Source organism: Podarcis bocagei (genome assembly GCF_964188305.1).
Source record: "Podarcis bocagei genome assembly, chromosome: 10".
Classification (NCBI taxonomy): Eukaryota; Metazoa; Chordata; class Lepidosauria; order Squamata; family Lacertidae; genus Podarcis; species Podarcis bocagei.
This window is the reverse complement of record NC_138135.1, coordinates 3,383,040-3,403,107: the sequence shown is the minus strand read 5'-3', so window position 1 is coordinate 3,403,107 and position 20,068 is coordinate 3,383,040. Positions and strand designations below refer to the sequence as shown.

The following is a 20,068-nucleotide window of genomic DNA, read 5'->3' as shown; positions in this document are numbered from 1 at the left end:
AACCTTGTTTATGTATGCAACCACAGCAGCAAGGATCCTTATTGCAAAGTTCTGGAAGACACCAGATTTACCCACGCTGGAGGACTGGCAGACGCAGTTGATGGATTATATGGAGTTGGCAGAAATGACTGGCAGAATCCGAGATCTGAGCGAAGAAACAATAGAGGAGGACTGGAAAAAATTTAAGGACTATTTGCAAAAATACCATAAGTTGTTTGAATGCTAAGATTGTGCACGATTAAGAAATGTTATGCTTCTGCAATTTATCTAAGTAAATGATAAAGTAAGTAATGATGAAAAAACGAGATAAATTAGAAACAAAATATTATGTTTATTAAAAGTGTTGAAACTAAATTACAAATTTCCGAAATTGGTAACATAATAAATTTAAAGGTACAATAAGATGTGAAACAAGATAACAAATTGCTGAACTGGCTAGAATAATGAATGCAATGTTGAGAGGATGCGAGGAGGTCCAAAAGAAAGTGAACTGTTGATATATAACTTCTGTTTTCTTTTTCTTATTCTTCTTTATATATATATATATATATATAAAATGTTTCTGGCATGTTGCTATGTAAATTAATCTGTTAACCTATGGAAAGAAACGCAATAAAAAATTTTATAAAAAAAAAAAAAGAAAATTAGTGTCAGGAATGGCGATAAAATTTGGAAATGCACTAATTGGTTGGAGATCAAGAAAACAATCACTTATAGCTTTAAGTTCAACTGAATCTGAGTTCAATGCATTATCAGATGTATGTAGAGAACTGGAATTTTATAAGCAACTGGTACAAGAATTGTTTGGAGAATGTTCCCTACCTATCAGAGTGTGGGAAGACAATCAACCTTGTATTAAACTAGCTAAATCAGGCCAATTCAAGGCACACACAAAACATTTGGATATCCGTTATCAAAATGTATGCCAAAGTGTAAAACAAGGTTTAATTGAACTAAAGTATTGTCCAAGCCAAGAAAATCTCGCAGACGGTTTTACAAAAGCTTTGAGTCCGCAATCTCATAAATGTTTCTGTTCAGGTTTAAATTTGAATTAAGGTTGGTACAGCTCAGTGTTACAAGCGAGAGGGGGTGTTGGTATTAAAGGGTTAAGAAGCTCTAATCAAGACGCTCTAGTCACTGAGCAGCTGGAGGTCGTTAAGCTTCCTGGAATGTGAGTTTGTATAAATAGTCAACTCACTCGTGTGTTTCCTTCCTTTCCCCCTTTCCTTTCTTTTGGGGCGTGTTTGCTGAAATGTGTGATTCTTCACCAGGGTTTTTTGTTTTGTGTAAATAAACCTTTTATTTGAGTTCCAAACCGCTTGCTCCAAGATTCCTTTGTTGAAAAGATGCTGACTCTCCAGCCCTTCTTGAGCCGCTGTGCGAAATGCTCTGCTGTAATGGGACATTGTGGCATCGGAAGCGCACTGGACATTTGATAAGCATTAAACTAATTAAAGTTTAATGGGACACAGAATCACATTGTGCGAAACCAACCCACGCACTGGTGACCTGAAACCTCTCAGGTGGAACACCCTTTGTTGCCCGAGATGATCGCCTGGGCACAAACTGGGGTGCTTCATCTGAACTTCCTTCTGACCCACTGGGGCCAGCAGGTGTGACTTCTTCATCAGAGGACTCCTCCCCCTCTGACTTGACGACCCGTCTGTGAGCTTTCTCTCTTATGCTAACAGAAGATGAAGGCTCGCTTTTGGGTTCCCTCTTAACCTGTGGAGAAACCCACCCCTGTGCTTGACCCTCATCAGAGACCTGGTCTTCAGCAACAGGCTCCGCCTCTGCCTCCTCTTCCTCCCTTTCCTCCCCCTCAGAATCAGACAAACATTCTGAGAGAAAATCAGAACCAACCCTAGGCCGTGACCAACCACCCTGCTCAAAGAACTCAGCATGCTTGCTGACCAGCAGCTTGGTCTGATCACCCTCTGGGTATGCAAACTTCCACCCATTTGTTGCAGGATCATACCCACAGAAGATCATGTCCTGGTACCTTGGACCACCCTCCTTCCGTTGCGCTGTTGGTATTGGCACTGAAGCCTTGGACCCAAACGAACGGAAGAAATGCACCTGTGGCTTTTGCTTGTGCAACAGAAAAAACGGTGTGTCACCTACAGTGTGATTGTAGGACCTGTTAAAAACAAAACTGGTAAATTTCCAAGCTTCACTCCAAAAGCTCTGAGGCAGCCCAGAGTCACACAGCAAAACCCTGACAGCTTCAGCCAGTGTTTCACTCCTGTGCTCTGCCACGCCTCTCTCTTGAGGAGACTTTGCACCCGTCACCTGGTGACGAATTCCCTTTTCCTTGAAAAACTCCTTCAGAGCAGACCCAGTGAACTGTGACCCACAGTCGCTCCTGAACCCTTGCACCTTGGTGGAGAACCTTAGTTCCACCTCCGCAACCCAATCCTTGATCAGTTGCGCTGCTTCGCATTGCGTCTTCAGAGAAAAAGACCAACCGAGCTGGCTATAGTCATCTGTCAGCGTCAGCACATGCCTGGCCCCACCCAGACTCTCACACTTCATGGGTCCTGACAGATCTGTGTGAACAAGCTCAAAAGGTTTTGTGGTTACCCTCTTTACCCCGGGAAAACTGCACCTTTGAACCTTTCTGCATGCCCTGCACACTAGGGATCCCTCACACGGTGTGATTTTACAACCTTTGGTGCAGCTGGACAACCTCTTAACATCTTCCAAACAAGCATGAGACATTCTCTTGTGCCATACATGAACACATGAATCATGGCTGGGAACACTAGCACACTGCGCCTGTGCTTTTCCAGCATTCCCCCCACCCTCCAGAGGTGTTTCCAGAACAAAGAGATTGTTCTTGCTTTCCATGTTGACAAGTTGTCTCCCTCCTCTGAAAATGGAACAGGTATCATTTTCAAAACAAATTTTGTACCCCTGCTTCGCAAGAGCTGAAACAGATAACAGGCAACAATGCATTCCCGGCACAACGTAGACCTCTAGCTCCGCCTGCAAAAAGGAAACATAGATTTTAGCGACAGCAGAAACTTTCTTTTGTGTCCCATCAGCTAACGTAACAGTAGTTCCAGTTAAAACAGCCCTGCAATTCCGCAGCTCCCCAGCAGATGGCGTTATCAGGTGATGACTGGCACCCGAATCAACAACCCACTTCACAGCTGTGTCCCTGCTGGAAGTGTTTTTCAAAGTTGCCATGGCAGCAACAAACGTCCCGCTGCCCCTGTCCTTGGCAGCATTCGTAACCACAACATCCTGCGTTGCTCTGAAGACTGGACTTATCTCAGAGTTCCCAGACAGCTCTGCAGCACGTATCTCCCTCTGCAGCAGATGGCTGGCCTTGAAGCCTTCAGCTCTGTCCTGTTTCCCAGGCTTCTCCTCACGACGTAAACAACTCTTGGCAGCCTTTGGAAAAAGAGGCTTTTCTGAGCTTTTACTGCTCACCGCCCCCCCCACTTCTTACAGGGCTCCCAGGACGCTTTCCTGAACCCCCTCTGATGGGTAAAGGGCCCCCAGCAGCTTGTCCCTTTCCAGGCGCCTCACGCAGACACATTGCAGCACCCACGCAGCTTTTAGACTCTGCAAAACTGGCAGCAACAGCAGCAGTGGCAGTAGTCCCTTCGCCCCCCCTCAGGGGTCCCACAGCCTTTCCCAGCTGTGCACCGGCTTTCACGAAGGTGGACAGTGCTCTCTTGCCTTTCCTGTTCTGATGCAGCCATCTCCCGGCCCTTGCTTCCGCCCCCAGCTTTACACGCTTCCTGGAGAGCTAGCCAAGCGACCTCAGGCTTCCGTGCATCCAGAACAATAGGCCTCAGATCAGCACTCACGTTCTCAGCCAAAAACGCCAGAACACGCTCCTCAGCTTCACGTTGGCTTGCAACCGCCCCAGCAGACGTAGACATCGGCTTGACCAATTCCCAGAGCTTGGCTCCGACTAGGGACAACTCTGCTAAATAACTCCACTCCAACCACGTTTGGCTGGTTAACTTCGCACATGGCAGCTTAAGCTCAAAGCCATGTTCCTGGGACTGAGCCATCTCCTTCTCCCCCGGGGTCTAAGCGTACGCACTTCTCGGCAGTAGCTTCCTCCGGCCTCCGGCAGATCGGCTCCTCCTCCCAGCGAGCTCCTTCCAGCCTCAGAAACAGCAAAGCTCCGGCTGGCCCCAGCAACTTTTCAGCTGGCTTCCCCCACACGTGGGACGTTCCTGCAAAGCTTCAAAGCGTTGGCAAACTGCCCATAACCTATGGCAATATGCCGGCCAAGAGTGCCAAGAGAGGCCAAAACATGGAGCCTGGCACGCTTCCCTTGCGCAACTCAGCTGCCTGTCCGTGCCGATCCAAAGGGTCCTCTGCCTCTCGGCTCCGGCATATTGCCATAGGTTATGGGCAGTTTGCCAATGCTTTGAAGCTTTGCAGGAACGTCCCATGTGTGGGGGAAGCCAGCTGAAAAGTTGCTGGGGCCAGCCGGAGCTTTGCTGTTTCTGAGGCTGGGAGGAGCTCGCTGGGAGGAGGAGCAATCACAGCGGTCAGAAAGCAATTGCAGCGTGTGGGTGATAAATTCAGAACAGACACACAGGCGTTCCTTATCTTCTTTAGCCTTTAATCAATTAGAATAACAGCATAAATTCAGACCTGGCGAAACCTCGCCCATTCTCCCTTTCGCATAGCGACAGACTGAAACACTCAGAGTCAAACCCCTCCCGTAAGTGTTTGTAACCACGCCTCAGGAAAGAGACGTCACACAGAACTCCTTAACCCTCTGAGTTCTGAAACCAATGTGTCATGCCTATCTTTTTATGAGGGACTAAAGGGGAAATTACGAAGGAAACTTATTTTAGAGGCTTTAGCGAGCCTGAGCAAACGCATCCGCTGTAAGTTTAAAAAGGGGAATGTTACTCTGCTAAATTGTACAATTTGTTAACACAAGTTGGAAAGGATATAATCTAACAATATATCCTCTCCTGCATCCCTGAACATTCCCAGTGTCATGGCTGCATTTTTCAGGCATAGAAAAGTACGGATGTAATGTATAGCGATAATTCCTAACCTATTGGTTCAAGAAGGTTCTGGTAGTTTTACTCTGTATGATTCAAAGCTGGTGTTTTCTCTAGATCATGGGGAGGCAAACTAAGGCCTGGGGGTATAAATACGATGATGATGATGATCTTGTGGGGGTTTTTCTTAGTTATTTTGGAGCTCGTACTGCTATATCAGCTCATAAAATGTTATGGGTGGAGAAAATCACAGGGTTGCCATAAACTATAATCCCACCCAGGAAATCTCATTCATATACATTCTGTAAATTTGGGGAGGTCACACACCTCACCTGTGCTAATACTGGCAGTCTCTGGCCTCCACAGGCACACCCTGTGTGTAGAGCCTCCAGCCACAGGCACTGTCTATCATGAAAATGGGTCCTTTGACTGGGAAGATTCATACAGTCACTGTCATCGGATGCTGAAGGATTGTATCTCAGCTTGTCAGTCACTCTGACATTGCCTACAAAGAATAAGAGGAACGGAAATGCTTTTGAGGTGCAACTTCCATATCAATCCTGAGAGCCATTCCATGGACTCTGCACCCCTGTTTCTGAGGACAGGTGTACATTATCCTCATCCTCAGCGGAAAAGACAATAAAGATGGAAGCCTGAGAGAGAGAGGGAAAGGTTTCTGGCTGCTTCCTGGGTGGGATTGCGGAAACCAAGAGCTGCTTCTGAGAAGACCCCTCCTTTCCCCTCTTCCTCTCAGGATTTCCTCTCCTCTCCAGGGGACCAGAGGTTGGACTGGGCAGGTCAGGGGCTTATGGGGTGGGAAGAGGATGGAGCTTGCAGGAAGGGGTGAGATTACTGGACCCCCCCGTTTCCAGGGATCCCTCTGGTCGCCTTGAAGGGATGGCCGATTCTTGGGTGGGAGGGAGAAGCCAAGGCGGCCCCTCCGGAGATCCCCAGCGGGCGCCACCATGGAGAAGTCTCCCCAAAGACTGGTTTCCTATCTCTCTCTCCCCCAATGCTGCCCTTCCCTGCCCCAGGGATGCTCCCCCTCCCCACTTCCTCGATTCCCTCCCTCTGTCCCAGAGTCTCCCCTGCACCCAGAGGTCCCCCACCCCTTGGCGCGGCTTACCCCTCGCCCTGCGACCCCCATTTCACATTTCTCCGTCCAGAAGGGCCCCCAAGACGAGCAGGGGAGGGACAGGGGGGGTCTCTATCCAGGCGTCCCTCACTCCCATTAACCCTTTCATGGCCCACCTCTCTCCGCGCGGAACCCACAGCGCCCCAGGGATGCCTAAGCGGGGGGAGTGGGGCGAGGGCGCTTCGCTGGGATCCCCTGGGTGGGCGGTGCATGTCCGCCCCTGCCAAGGCGCCTAAGGGGCCAAGGAAAGTCCCCTTCGCAGCACGCGCGCAGGGATCCAGGCCCCACGGAAGGTGCTTGAGGGAGCTGGCGGGGGTCTCTTAATCCTTTTCTCCCGTCTCCCCTTTCCCCTCCCCCGCGACCCCTTTACCTCTTTGTCCTCGCTCCCGATTCTCCTTTCCTTTCCCGCAACATCCACGGGGGGGGTTTCCTTCCGCCCCTCCTCCCTTTTCCGAAAGCGTCCCCCCCCCCCCAGCTACGGCGCAGAGCAGCAATCCGGCGCAGAAGCTCCACGTCCGGGAGAAGCAGGCAGTTCGGGAGGGGGGCTCTCTCCGCTCGTTCCGGAAACAGAAGCCGGATTGGAGGAGGAGCAGAAGGAAGAGGTGCGACATACGGGGGGGGGGGGGTTGAGGATTGTGGGGGCGGTGAGAAAGCAGATTGTGCCGGGAAGGCAGAGAAAGAATTGTTTGCGGGGGAGAGAAAAAGGTTTTCCCCCTCCTCACTTACTTCTGGGGATCAGGAGAGCGTGGGAGGGGCTGATCCTGGCAATCCAGCTGCAAAGTGGGGTCCCCCCTACAATGTTTGCATTGCAAAATCCTTTCCCCCCCCCGCCCCACACGCCATGATCTTAGATCCATTCCATGTTTTTGGTATTTGTGCACATTGAGCAGCGGGTTGGACTCTGTGACTCCTGTGTTACGGAAAAAATAGGGGTTGGGCTTTTGCACACACACCCCAACACAATTCCTCCCTTGTGTCTCCCTCAGAGGCAACACAATGCGGCCAGGAAGAAAGCAAGGCAGCTGTTGATCTGTTTGCGAGCAGAGCCCCCCCCCCATGCAAGGAGTGAAGCAGCCCAGAACTAAAGCGCGTTGCAATTTGTATATCCTCAAATAATCGACCCCCGTCACAGAGAAAGCACCCCAAAAACATCCCCGGTTGCTCCACAAAATGAGTTCTGCATGGAAATCAGATCAGACTCCGAGTTCGTGTTTTGTCCATCGGGGTGCCTGAGGATTCCTGCTCCCTGTCTTTTCCTGGCCAGCCGGAGAGATCACTGGAAAGGGCGGATTTCTTGACTCCAGAATCCATCACCGCAGACCCGTTTCATTCAGGCATAGAGATCTGCTCTTTGGACCAGTCTGCTTGCATGGGGATCACCAATGGATCATATGGATCACCATGGATCATTCATGATGTCATACCCGTTTCACGGAGGGGGCGGGGGCTCAGGAAAAATCTCTTGCCACGTGACTGGGGGAGTCTGGAGGCTGACTGGGGCTTCAGACAGGGCTGCTGTTTTGCTCTCCTTACTATTTCAACTCAGCTTTACTGGCAGAAGTTACATTTCATCCAGAAATGGGCGGATTCATTGAGGAAACGGGGCTAAGCGGAAGCATCCGTTTCAAAGAGGCAAACGTGTATACTTTGTTACCACCCAGTGAGTTGTGTTGCAAAGGCCATTTGCAGAAAGGCTCCTATTGTATCACCTGCGGCTACATGTTCTGATCTTTTTGCGGAAATGTTTTCCTCTGGCTGAGACCATTTAGGGCTTTCAAGGTCAGCACCAACACTTTGAATGGTGATCAGAAATGCACCGGGAGCCCATGAAGATTTCTTAGGACCCGTGTTCAGGGGCCAGCTGTTAGGGGGCCAAAACTGAATGTATCCCTTGCCGGAAGTAATCCATACACCTCTCCTCCTCCGCCTTCTCGGGATGCCATTGGTGCGCGATGCTCCGGCTCTCGGGAGAGGGAGAGGCGTGAGTTGGGTGCGCTCGGCTTGCCAAGGGTTAAACGGAAACGAGCTGGATTCCTAGAGAGGAAAGTAAGACGGGGGGGGCAGGGTCCTCCAGAGCGAAAGCCCAATCCCTCCCTTTCCTGCAAGAAGTCGAGGTTGTCCGCAGATGGAAACATTCAGACATGAAATATACCCTGGTCCCTAAAACCTCACTGGTGCAAGGAAGGAAGGAAGGAAGGAAGGCAGGCAGGCAGGCAGGCAGGCAGGCAGGCAAGCAGAGAAGAGAAAGCGCTTCCTCTAGCAGGGCAGAATAAAACCTGTGGAACTCCCAGGAAAGCTTTGTTTAACGTCTGGATAAGATATAAAGACTTATTGGAAAATAAAACCCCAAGGTGGCTGTCACCAATGGAAGCAAAAGCTTTGAAAAGGCTCAATATGGAGGCCAAATGGCCAACATATTGTGAAATTTTAGAACAAGAAGGAGATAAATTGAAATTGCAGAGTTATGAAAAACTAAAAAACAAAGCGAGAGATTGGCTCCATTATTATCAGATAATGGAGGCATATAAACTGGACAAGAAAATTGGCTTCCAGGTGGAAAAGTCAAAATTAGAAACAGAACTGTTAGAACCCAAAACTAAGAATCTGTCAAGAATGTATAACTTGCTGTTGAAATGGAATACTCAGGATGAAACGGTGAAATCTGCTATGATTAAATGGGCACAAGATGTTGGACATAATATCATGTTTGCTGACTGGGAACAGTTGTGGACCACCGGTATGAAATTTACGGCATGTAATGCCTTGAGAGAGAATATTATGAAAATGATCTTTAGGTGGTACATGACCCCAGTCAAGCTTGCAAAAATCTATCATTTGCCCGATAATAAATGTTGGAAATGTAAAGAAACTGAAGGTACATTCTTTCACCTTTGGTGGACGTGCCCAAGGATTAAGGCTTTCTGGGAAATGATATATAATGAACTGAAAAAGGTATTTAAATATACCTTCCTGAAGAAACCAGAGGCCTTTCCCCTGGCATTGTCGGCCAATTGGTGCCAAAGAAGGATAGAACTTTCTTTATGTATGCTACAACAGCAGCAAGAATACTCATTGCAAAGTATTGGAAGACACAAGATCTACCCACTCTGGAAGAATGGCAGATGAAGGTGATCAACTACATGGAACTGGCAGAAATGACTGGCCGAATCCGAGACCAGGGAGAAGAGTCGGTGAAAGAAGACTGGAAGAAATTTAAAGACTATCTGCAGAAATATTGCAAAATTAATGAATGTTAGAAGGATGTTGGATTGAAACTAAGTGGTTTCCAGCTGTAATGCTTTAAGAGATACGAAAAAAGGTCCATAAAAGTTTAATGATAAGGATTTGCTGAATTAATGAACTGAATTGCAATACAAAGAAGGGAAGTATGAGGAGGTCTGAGGAAATAAGGGTATGGAATTTATGTTAATGAAAATTAATGTGTGTTTTTATAAGTGTTCGTTATTTTGTATACAGTTACAGATAGGTAGCAGTGTTGGTCTGCCATAGTCAAAGCAAAAAAATTCCTTCCAGTAGCACCTTAAATTCCAACTAAGTTAGTTCTTGGTATGAGCTTTCGTGTGCATGCACACTACTTCAGATACACAGGTGCTACTGGAAGGAATTTTTTTGCGTTATTTTGTATGTTTGTCTTTCTGTTGTTATTTGTAGTTTAAAATTTTTAATAAATATCTTATAAAAAAAAACCTGTGGAACTCCCTCCCACAAGAGGCAGAAGCCACCAATAAAGGTGGTTTAAAAAAGGAGGAGGCCAATCCGTGGAGGAGGAGGAGGACAGGGTGATGGGTGGCTCCTCTGCCCTGTCTCCCCTATAGGAGGGAGCCCTCTGGCCTGATCCTGAAGGGCTCATTTTCTCCTCCAGTGCTTAGTGTTGGGATGCAGCCAAGGAATTGGGGGCAAATGGCAGCCCCCCAGCTGTGCTGGGCTTTCTCCAGTCCTTGGATCAGCATGAAACTGCGACCCGAGCTTCAGCAGTCTTCAGAAGCTGGGCACGCGCACTCAGCAGAGTAAACGCACAACAGAAGTGGCTGGAGAGGCATGTGTGAGCAGATTTACAAGCAGTTTATTCAGCACACATCAGGACAAAGGAATCATGTCTCCTCTCCTTCATGTCCAAAGCAAGACAGCACCCCACCCGAGGCACCACTTTAGCTAATGAGGCCTCCTGCTGCTGCCACACCGCCGGAGCACGATTTCTGTTCTCATCCTGAAGCAAAGTACTTAACCCAAAGTACTATTTCTGGGTTAGCAGAGTCTGTACCCTGGAGTGACTGTAACCTGAAGGGTCTGTAACCCAAGGTACCACTGTACTCTCATAGAAAGGCGAGTCCTACTTTATTTGCTTTTGAGTGCACACAGATGCACCCGTCTTGCATGCTTGAGTAAAGCAACTCCAGGGCAGGAGGAGAGTAGGGGCCACGTGTAGAGCAAGTCCCACACTGAGGTCAAAAACACACACAGAGGCAGCAGGACTTCTTCAGTAATAATTTACTGAGCCTTCAAAGCATACAGTTCTCACTGGGTCTCCAGTGAGGCACAAAACTTAGCTCCTGAGAGGAAATCCAGTTTCAGCCGTAAAAAAATACAGCACTCAGGATATCTAAGTCAGGGACACAAAACCAGCAGAAGGGAGCAAGGGAGGAAAGAGGATGGAAGGACACAGGGCAATGGATGTGTGTCTTTCGCTTCCTGTCGCCTGGGGGGAAGTCAGCAACTCAGCATATTCAGGGGCTTCACGAAGCAAAGCTTTCTGCTGGCTGCTTCCAGGCAAATGAGCATCCCAGACACTGTGATCTGTGGTGTGTTGCCATATCAATTGTTTTTGAAAGGTTATCACGATGTGGTCTAGAAACCAGTTTGGAACAATATATCGCCCAGCTTTAATCCTCACTGACCCCCAGCAAAACAGATAAACCCTCACCCCTTCTCTATTGAAAGGTACTTTACATCTTAGATTATAATCACATTGTTTGACATTGCCTTCAATATTTCATTACTATACAGTTTTACACATAAATACCAGAACTACACATACACAAAATGTGTTAAAGACTGATTTCCTTCCGAGTTCATTTCTGTGAAGAAAAAAGTGGACTCTGAGAGGAAGATGTCCCACACTCCAGACACCAAAATGGGATCTTCCATGTGAGAGTCCCTGGATGTTCCTTAAAAATTCCATTGTAAATAAAGCACTTTTGCAATCTTCTCCTCTCTGAGTTTGTGGATGATTTGAAGGGTTTCAGTTCCTAAAGTTCTTCCTGTCCGTGAGTCTGTTGATTTAGAACTTCCACTAGGACTCAACCTCTATCTACTTTCCTGATATTTATAAGGTTTGTGTTTTGTGTGAGTTTGTTGACATAAATCAAGGGTTCCTCTCTGACTGAAGCTCCTTCCACAGTCCATACATTTAAATGGTTTCTCTGCTGTGTGTCTGCTGATGTCTTCTAAGGTTTCCATTATCACTGAAGCTCTTTCTGCACTCTATACATTTAAATGGTTTTTCCTCTGTGTGAGTCCGTTGATGTGTTCTAAGGCTTCCATTATCACTAAAGCTCATTCCACACTCTATACATTTAGATGGTTTCTCCCCTGTGTGAATCCGATGGTGTAATTTAAGGTCTCCATTCTGACTGAAGCACTTTCTGCTCTCCAAGCATTTAAATGGTTTCTCCCCTGTATGAGTCTGTTGATGTCTTCTAAGGTTTCCATTATCACTGAAGCTCTTTCCGCACTCTATACATTTAAATGGTTTCTCCCCTGTGTGAGTCCGTTGATGTGTTCTAAGGCTTCCATTATCACTAAAGCTCATTCCGCACTGCAGTCATTTAAATGGTTTCTCCCCTGTATGAGTCCGTTGATGTCTTCTAAGGCTTCCATTATGACTAAAGCTCATTCCGCACTCAAGGCATTTAAATGGTTTCTCCCCTGTGTGAGTCCGTTGATGTGTTCTAAGGCTTCCATTATGACTAAAGCTCATTCCGCACTCTAGACATTTATATGGTTTCTCCCCTGTGTGAATCCGCTGGTGTAATTTAAGATCTCTATTCTGACTGAAGCACATTCCACACTCCAGGCATTTATATGGTTTCTCCCCTGTATGAGTCTGTTGATGTCTTCTAAGGTCTCCATTTTTACTGAAGCACTTTCCACACTCCAGGCATTTAAATGGTTTCTCCCCTGTATGAGTCTGTTGATGTCTTCTAAGGTCTCCATTTTTACTGAAGCACTTTCCACACTCCAGGCATTTAAATGGTTTCTCCCCTGTGTGAGTCCGTTGATGTTGTCTAAGACTTCCACTATCACTAAAGCCCTTTCCACACTCGGTACATTTAAATGGTTTCTCCCCTGTGTGAGTCCGTTGATGATTTCTAAGGTGTGCACTCCGACTGAAGCTCTTTTCACAATCCATACATTCATATGGTTTCTCCCCTGTGTGAGTCTGTTGATGTCTTCTAAGGCTTCCATTATGACTGAACCTCTTTCCGCACTCTATACATTTAAATGGTTTCTCCCCTGTGTGAGTCCGTTGATGTGTTCTAAGGCTTCCATTCTGACTGAAGCTCTTTCCACACTCTATACATTTATATGGTTTCTCCCCTGTGTGAGTCCGCTGGTGTAATTTAAGGTCTCCATTCTGACTGAAGCTCATTCCGCACTCAAGGCATTTAAATGGTTTCTCCCCTGTGTGAGTCCGTTGATGTGTTCTAAGTCTTCCATTCTGACTGAAGCTCTTTCCACACTCTACACATTTATATGGTTTCTCTCCTGTGTGAGTCCGTTGATGTGTTCTAAGGCTTACATTATCACTAAAGCTCATTCCGCACTCAAGGCATTTAAATGGTTTCTCCCCTGTGTGAGTCCGTTGATGTGTTCTAAGTCTTCCATTCTGACTGAAGCTCTTTCCACACTCTACACATTTATATGGTTTCTCCCCTGTATGAGTCTGTTGATGTGTTCTAAGGTCTCCATTCTGACTGAAGCACTTTCCGCACTCCAGGTATTTAAATGGTTTCTCCCCTGTGTGAGTCCGTTGATGTCTTCTAAGGCTTCCATTTTGACTAAAGCTCATTCCGCACTCTATACATTTATATGGTTTCTCCCCTGTGTGAGTCCGTTGATGTTGTCTAAGACTTCCACTATCACTAAAGCTCATTCCGCACTCTATACATTTATATGGTTTCTCCCCTGTGTGAGTCCGTTGATGATTTCTAAGGTGTGCACTCCGACTGAAGCTCTTTCCACAATCCATACATTCATATGGCTTCTCCCCTGTGTGAGTCTGTTGATGTCTTCTAAGGTCTCCATTCTGACTGAAACACTTTCCGCACTCCAGGCATTTACATGGTTTCTTTCCTGTGTGAGTCCGTTGATGTTTTCTAAGGCTTCCATTATCACTAAAGCCCTTTCCGCACTCTATACATTTAAATGGTTTCTCCCCTGTCTGAGTCCGTTGATGTCTTTTAAGGTTTCCACTATTACTAAAGCTCTTTCCACACTTGATACATGGTTTCTCCCCTGTGTGAGTCCGTTGGTGTTGTCTAAGTTCTCCATTCTGACTGAAGCTCTTTCCCCACTCCAGGCATTTAAATGGTTTCTCCCCTGTGTGAGTCCGTTGATGTCTTCTAAGGCTTCCACTAATACTAAAACTCTTCTCACACTCCATACATTTATATGGTTTCTCCCCTGTGTGAGTCCGTTGATGTGTTCAAAGGTGTTCATTATCAGTAAAGCTCTTTCCGCACTCCAGGCATTTAAATGGTTTCTCCCCTGTGTGAGTCCGTTGATGTGTTCTAAGTTTTCCAATATCAGTGAAACGTTTCCCACACTCCATACCATTAAATGGTTTCTCCCCTGTTGGAGGTTGTTGATGTGAACTATGTGTGCTAATTAAATGATGCATAGTCCGCATTTCACACATTTTAATTTCTATTCCTAATGGGGGGGACAGGTACCCAATCCCCTGGAGTTCTGACTGTCTTCTCCATCTCCTTCTTCAGAATGGGAGGAAAGGGAATCCTATTTTGGTTTCAAGGAAGAGAACAAAGGGAAAGAGAACACATCAAGCTCCATTAGCACCTTCTCCTATTTCAACGTCTCCTACATTCCCTCACCTCCTACCCATGTTCCCAACTTTCAGAAAATGAATATGCAATTATGTCAAATGATAGTAATGCATCAGCAACCTTTCCTAATCCTCAACCAATGTTCATAAAGCAGCTTGATTTTTTAAAGAACGATGTGCTGTCTGATCTCGTGCCCATCTTTTGACGCAGGACTATCCTAAAATGACACTGAAAAGCAGGATATTCAAGGCAAAATGATAAACTGTACTTAGTGGAATATGTAGTACCTTGGAAATGTAGTATTGATTCACTAATGGCCTGAAGTTGTGTTATTTCTGGGGACATGACTTTATTCCTGTTCTGTCTTAAAGATCATAATCATACGATGTCATGGGGTGTTAGGGGAGCGGTAGTACCATTGGTGGGGGAAATGTCATGCACCTTACGAGGTAATTTATCCACCATTGGTCCCCACCCTGCACTCAGCTCTCACCTGTTTCTTCCAGAAGCTGTCAGGATGGAATAGGGGCCACAATCCCAGGAACGGCTTCAACTGGCTGGCTAAACCAGGTGAGGATAGCTGATGGGTCTCAAATCCTTGGTGTATTAGGGAATTCTGTTGAGGTGAAGGCAGGCTCTGGTGGATGGAGAGGATGAGAATAACAGTGAATCCCACAGTCAAGAAGGCAGATTCTGCCCATTCTGCAGAGGAAAGTGAAGGGCAGATGGGGCCTGTCAACCGGGGAAGGGAGTTCCTTGAGAAGGAAAACTCTAGTCGTAATACTTTGGTGCACTCCTTCGCTTCCTCTTGAGTTATCTTCAGGAGAAGAAAAAGCTATGGAGGAAAACCTACACAAATCCAGAGTGGACTCTCTAAGATGGTTGGATGGTGTCCTGCACACCTCCTTCCACTCACTCCTGCAGCCAAGCTGGTGCCTAACATACTGCTCTGCTTTCCTTGGGACCATATAAGCCAGGCTGAGAAGGGGGTCTTGTTGTCTAGGCAGCCCTGAACCCCCAAACACACTGTCCAGGCTGGCAGGACTGCTAACACAGCAGTTTCAGGGGGTGCGATGAACTCAGACCTGTGTATCAGAATCTCTCCAATGTGGAATATGTAAAACAGAAGCACTATTTACATCATACATCATTTAAAAAGTATTCAGAATATTTGTCTTTTGAAGAAAAGACCACCAACTATCCGATGGCCCCTTCAAAGCTAATGAAAGTCTTGTGTCTGGAGCTTTTGGGGGTGCAGGACCAGGAAAGCTTCTGCCACCATGATCCTTCCAATTGGGATTCAGGCCTCATCATGCAACAGAAACTGCCCTGGTTGTGCTCGTTGATAATCTTGGATGTGCTAGAATCTGGGGTGAAAGCTATTTCCTGGTTCTACTAGATCTCTCAGTGGCTTTGGAGACCTTTGGCCATGGTGTCCTTCTGGACCCTCGAGGAGAGCTTGGGAAATGGTTATGCAGTGGTTCCGCTCCTTCCTCCTGGGCCATGTCCAAAAATTGATGTTGGGGCATGGGTGTTCAGACCCCTGGGCTCTCACTTGTGGCGTGCCTCAGGGCTCCATCCTCTCCCCCAGGCTTTTTAATATCTATATGAAGCTGCTGGGAGAGATCATCAGGGGTTTGGGGCTGGGTGTTCACCAGTATGTGGGTGATACCCAGCTCTTCTTCTCATTTAAATCGGAACCAGTGAAGGTGGTGAATGCCCTGTGTTGGTGCCTGGAGGTGGTTTGAGGATGGGTGGCAGCTAACAGATTGAGCTTGAATCCTGACAAGACATAAGTACTGTCCCTGGGGAACAGAGAGTGGGCAGGTGTGGGGGACCCCCTGGTCCTGATGGGGTAACTGTGGCCCTAAAGGAACAGGTGCACAGCCTGTGGGTAATTTTGGACTCACAGCTGACCATGGAGGCACAGCTCAATTCTGTGTCCAGGGCAGCTGTCTAGCAGCTCCATCTGGAACGCAGGCTGAGACCCTCCTTCCCCGCACACTGTCTCACCAGAGTGGTGCATGCTCTGGTTGTTTCCGGCTTGGACTACTGCTATGTGGTCTACATGGGGCTACCTTAGAAGGTGACCCAAAACTGCAACTGAATGGGAGCAGCCGCTGAAACCACATATCACTTCCTCTAAAGGATCTTTCCTGGCTCCCAGCACATTTTCAAGCACAATTCAAATTGTTAGTGCTGATCTTTAAATTGTCATGGTTGCATTTTCCAGGCATTGAAAAGTATTGATCTAATGCAGGCTTCCTGAAACTCGGCAGTTTCCTTTCTGCTGAGAGCTGGTGGTGGGATCAGTTGCGATGAGGTTATGAAGAACCTTTCTTTTTTGGGGGAACCAGATGAAGCTGGTTTAAACTGGAGCGAGCCAGGCTTGTTATCCAGTCCCAAGGTTACTCTGACATTTAATAGAATATAAATTACAAGGCCGAAAGGCGCCTGGTCCCACTTCCTAGTCTCCTATTTCTCTACTCTGCTTGTGTGATTCATACTTGAGACCTGTTTTGGTATGCTAAGTTAGGGTTTTACATAAGTTAAGTTTTTGCTATTTTTTGGATCCTGTTATGCTTCTTTGCCTTCAGTAATAAATTTATTTGCTGAATGAGATTGTTATGGAGCAGCAAGATCTGCAACCTAAAGCCCTCAACAGCCTCGGCCCTGTAGACCTGAAGGAGCATCTCCCCCCCCCCAATCTCTCAGTCTGGACAGGGAGGTGGTCCTTCGAAGGTCTTCTGCTGACCCCCCCCCCCCGAGAAGCGAAGTTACAGGGAACCAGGCAGAGGGCGAGGAAATGGGCAACATTCTGACATTTAGAAGACAGCTAAAGGCAACCCTGTATTGGGAGGTTTTAAATGTCTGATGTTTAACTGTCTTTTATTTGTACTGGAACCAGGCGGTGGAAGAGAAACTTAAAGATGGAAGCCCGAGAGAGAGGAAAAGGTTCCTGGCTGCTTCCTGGGTGGGATTGCGGAAACAAAGAGCTGCTTCTGAGAAGGCCTCTCCCCTCCCCTCTTCCTGGACAGGGCAGGGGCTTATGGGGGCTCATGGGGTGGGAAGAGGATGGAGCTTGCAGGAAGGAAGGGGTGGGGGGACACGACCCCTCACTTTCCAGGGATCCCTCTCTGGTCACCTTGAAGGGGTGGCCGATTCCTGGGTGGGAGGGAGAAGCCAAGGTGGCGCCTCCAGAGAATCCCCACAGATGCCACCATGGAGAAGTGTCCCCAAACACTGGTCTTCCTATCTTCCCCCCCCCCCAATGCTGCCCTTCCCTGCTCCAGGGATGCTCCCCCTCCCCACTTCCTCGACTCCCTCCCTCTGTCCCAGAGTCTCCCCTGAACCCAGAGGCCCCCCTTGGCGCGGCTCAGCCCTCATCCCCCATCTTTCCATCCTGAGGGGCCACCCCAAGACGCACAATTTAGGGACAGGGGGGTCTCTATCCAGGCGTCCCTCATGCCCGTTAACCCTTTCATGGCCCGCCTTTGTCCGTGCGGAGTCCACAGGGCCCCAGGGATGCCTACGCGGGGGAAACGGGGCAAGGGGGCCCTCGTGGGGACCCCCTGCGTAGGTTCCCCATGTCCGCCGCTGCCAAGGCGCCTAAGGGGCCAAGGAAAGCCCCCTTCGCAGCACACGTGCAGGGATCCAGGCCCTTCCCATGCGGCCCACGAAAGGCGCTTTGGGGAGCTGGCGGGGGTCTCTGGGTCCTTTTCTCCCCCCCTCTCCTCCCCCGCGACCCCTTTACCTCTTTGTCCTCGCTCTCGAGTCTCATTTCTTTCCTGCAACATCCACGGGGGGCGGGGACCCTCCTCTTCGCATCCTCCTCCCCTTTCCAAAGCGCGCCCCCTAGAGCTACGCCGCAGAGCAGCAATCCGGCGTAGAAGCTCCACTTGCGGGCGAAGCAGGGAGTTTGGAAGGGGCCTCTATCCGCTCATTCCGGAAACAAAAGTCGGAGGAGGAGGAGAGGAGGCGGAAGAGGTGGAGCGCATTGTAGAGGGATTTGGGGCTGTGGGCGCGGGGTGAGAGGAGGATGTACCGGGAAGGGAGGAATTGGGGGGGGGAGGGAGGTTTCCCCCCTCCCTTCTTCGCTCAGGGGATGAGGAAAGAGGGAAAGGGGTGATCCCGGCAATCCATTTGCAAAATGCGGCCCCCCCCCACAATGTTTACATTGCAAAATCCTTCCCTCCCTCCGCCCCCCACCCCACGCCATGATCTTATATCCATTCCATGTTTTAGGTATTGGTGCACATTGAGCAGCGGGTGGGGCCTTGTGACTCCTGTGTTACGGAAAAAAATGTGGCTTTGGTTTTTGCACACAAAGCCCCGACACCCAGATAAAATTCTTCCCTTGTGTCTCCGTCAGAGGTAACACAATGAGGCCCGGAAGAAAGCAAGGCAGCTGTTGATCTGTTTGCAGGCAGAGCCCCCCCCCCCATGCGAGGAGTGAAGCAGCCCAGAACTAAAGCGCGTTGCAATTTCTACACCCTCAGATAGTAGCCCCCCCCCCGTCACACAGAGAGGACCCCAAAAACATCCCCGGCTGAGTCACAAAATGCGTTGTACCTGGAAATCAGATCAGACTCCATGTTTTGGCAACATGACAAGTCTGTCTGCCCGTCGGGATGCCTGACGATTCCTGCTCCCTGCCTTTTCCGGGCCAGCCTGAGAGATCACTGGAAAGGGAGGATTTCTTGACCCCAGAATCCATCATCGCAGACCCCTTTCATTCAGACCCAGAGATCTGCTCTTTGGACCAGCCTGCTTGGATCATGTGGATCATCACTGAATCATATGGATCATCACTGGATCATCCATGATGTCATACCCGTTTCACGGAGGGGGCGGGGGCTCAGGATGAATCTCCTGCCACGTGACTGGGGGAGTCTGGGGGCTGACGGGGGTCAGACAGGGCTGCTGTTTTGCTCTCCTTACTATTTCAGCTCAGGTTTTACTGAAATGGGTGGATTCATTGAGGAAACGGGGCTACGTTGCAAAGAGGCCAATGTGTGTACTTTGTTACCACCCAGCGAGTTGTGTTGCAAAGGCCATTTGCAGAAAAGGCTCCTATTTTATCGCCTGCAGCTACATGCCGGAGTTTTGGTCTTTTTGCGGAAATGTGTCTGTGTAAATGCACTTATCCTCGTGCATTTATAATGGCAAGACATAAAATCCCTTGAGATCCACAAGCACCAGAACCATAAGCCCACATAGGAGTCCAAAAGCACAGAACGAAGCAGCCCTATCAAAAGCTGAGTGTCTAACAAAAACAACAACTTTTTTTTGTACCCCATCCATCTGACTGGATTTCTCCAGCCACTCTGGGCAGCTTCCAAAAGAATAGAAGAAAACATAACCCAAAGTCAAATATTAAAAGCTTCTCGATACGAAGCTGCTTTCAGGCGTAGGGCTTTCAAGGTCAGCACCAATACTTTGAATGGTGCTCGGAGACGGACCTGGAGCCAGTGAAGATTTCTTAGGACCCGTGTTCAGGGGCCAGCTGTTAGGGGGCCGTTCAGCTGCTGTCCAAAACAGCCGGAAATAATCCATAGACCTCTCCTCCTCCGCCTTCTCGGGATGCCATTGGTGCGCGATGCTCCGGCTCTCGAGAGAGGGAGAGGCGTGAGTTGGGTGTGCTCGGCTTGCCAAGGGTTAAACGGAAACGAGCTGGATTCCTAGAGAGGAAAGTAAGACGGGGGGGGCAGGGTCCTCCAGAGCGAAAGCCCAACCCCTCCCTTTCCTGCAAGAAGTCGGGCGTGTGGGGGTCCCGTTGGTTCGGCTCTGCAGAGGCTGCCTGGGGGCGCCTGCTGGGATCCGGTGAGTCTCCTCTCTCCCAACATAGGGCCCGTGGGGAG

At 48.5% G+C, this 20,068-nt stretch overlaps 3 protein-coding genes across 4 annotated transcripts in view; 1 reads left to right on the top strand and 2 right to left on the bottom strand.

Annotated features, from left to right (window-relative positions):
- The window catches only part of LOC308595620 (uncharacterized protein), a 251,467-nt gene that overhangs the window by 192,469 nt on the left and 38,930 nt on the right, over positions 1–20,068 (top strand). The gene's annotated exons all lie outside the window — the stretch shown is intronic.
- Positions 1–20,068, bottom strand: part of LOC308595698 (uncharacterized protein) — a 69,969-nt gene that overhangs the window by 22,375 nt on the left and 27,526 nt on the right. Inside the window, exons 2-3 of the mRNA XM_081210326.1 lie at positions 14,701–14,844; positions 5,321–5,493 (exon numbers count right to left, since the gene is read on the bottom strand). The gene's annotated coding sequence lies outside the window, so the exon portion shown is untranslated. The remainder of the gene's footprint in view (positions 1–5,320; positions 5,494–14,700; positions 14,845–20,068) is intronic.
- The window catches only part of LOC308595636 (uncharacterized protein), a 176,285-nt gene that overhangs the window by 128,726 nt on the left and 27,491 nt on the right, over positions 1–20,068 (bottom strand). The window lies entirely within an intron of this gene.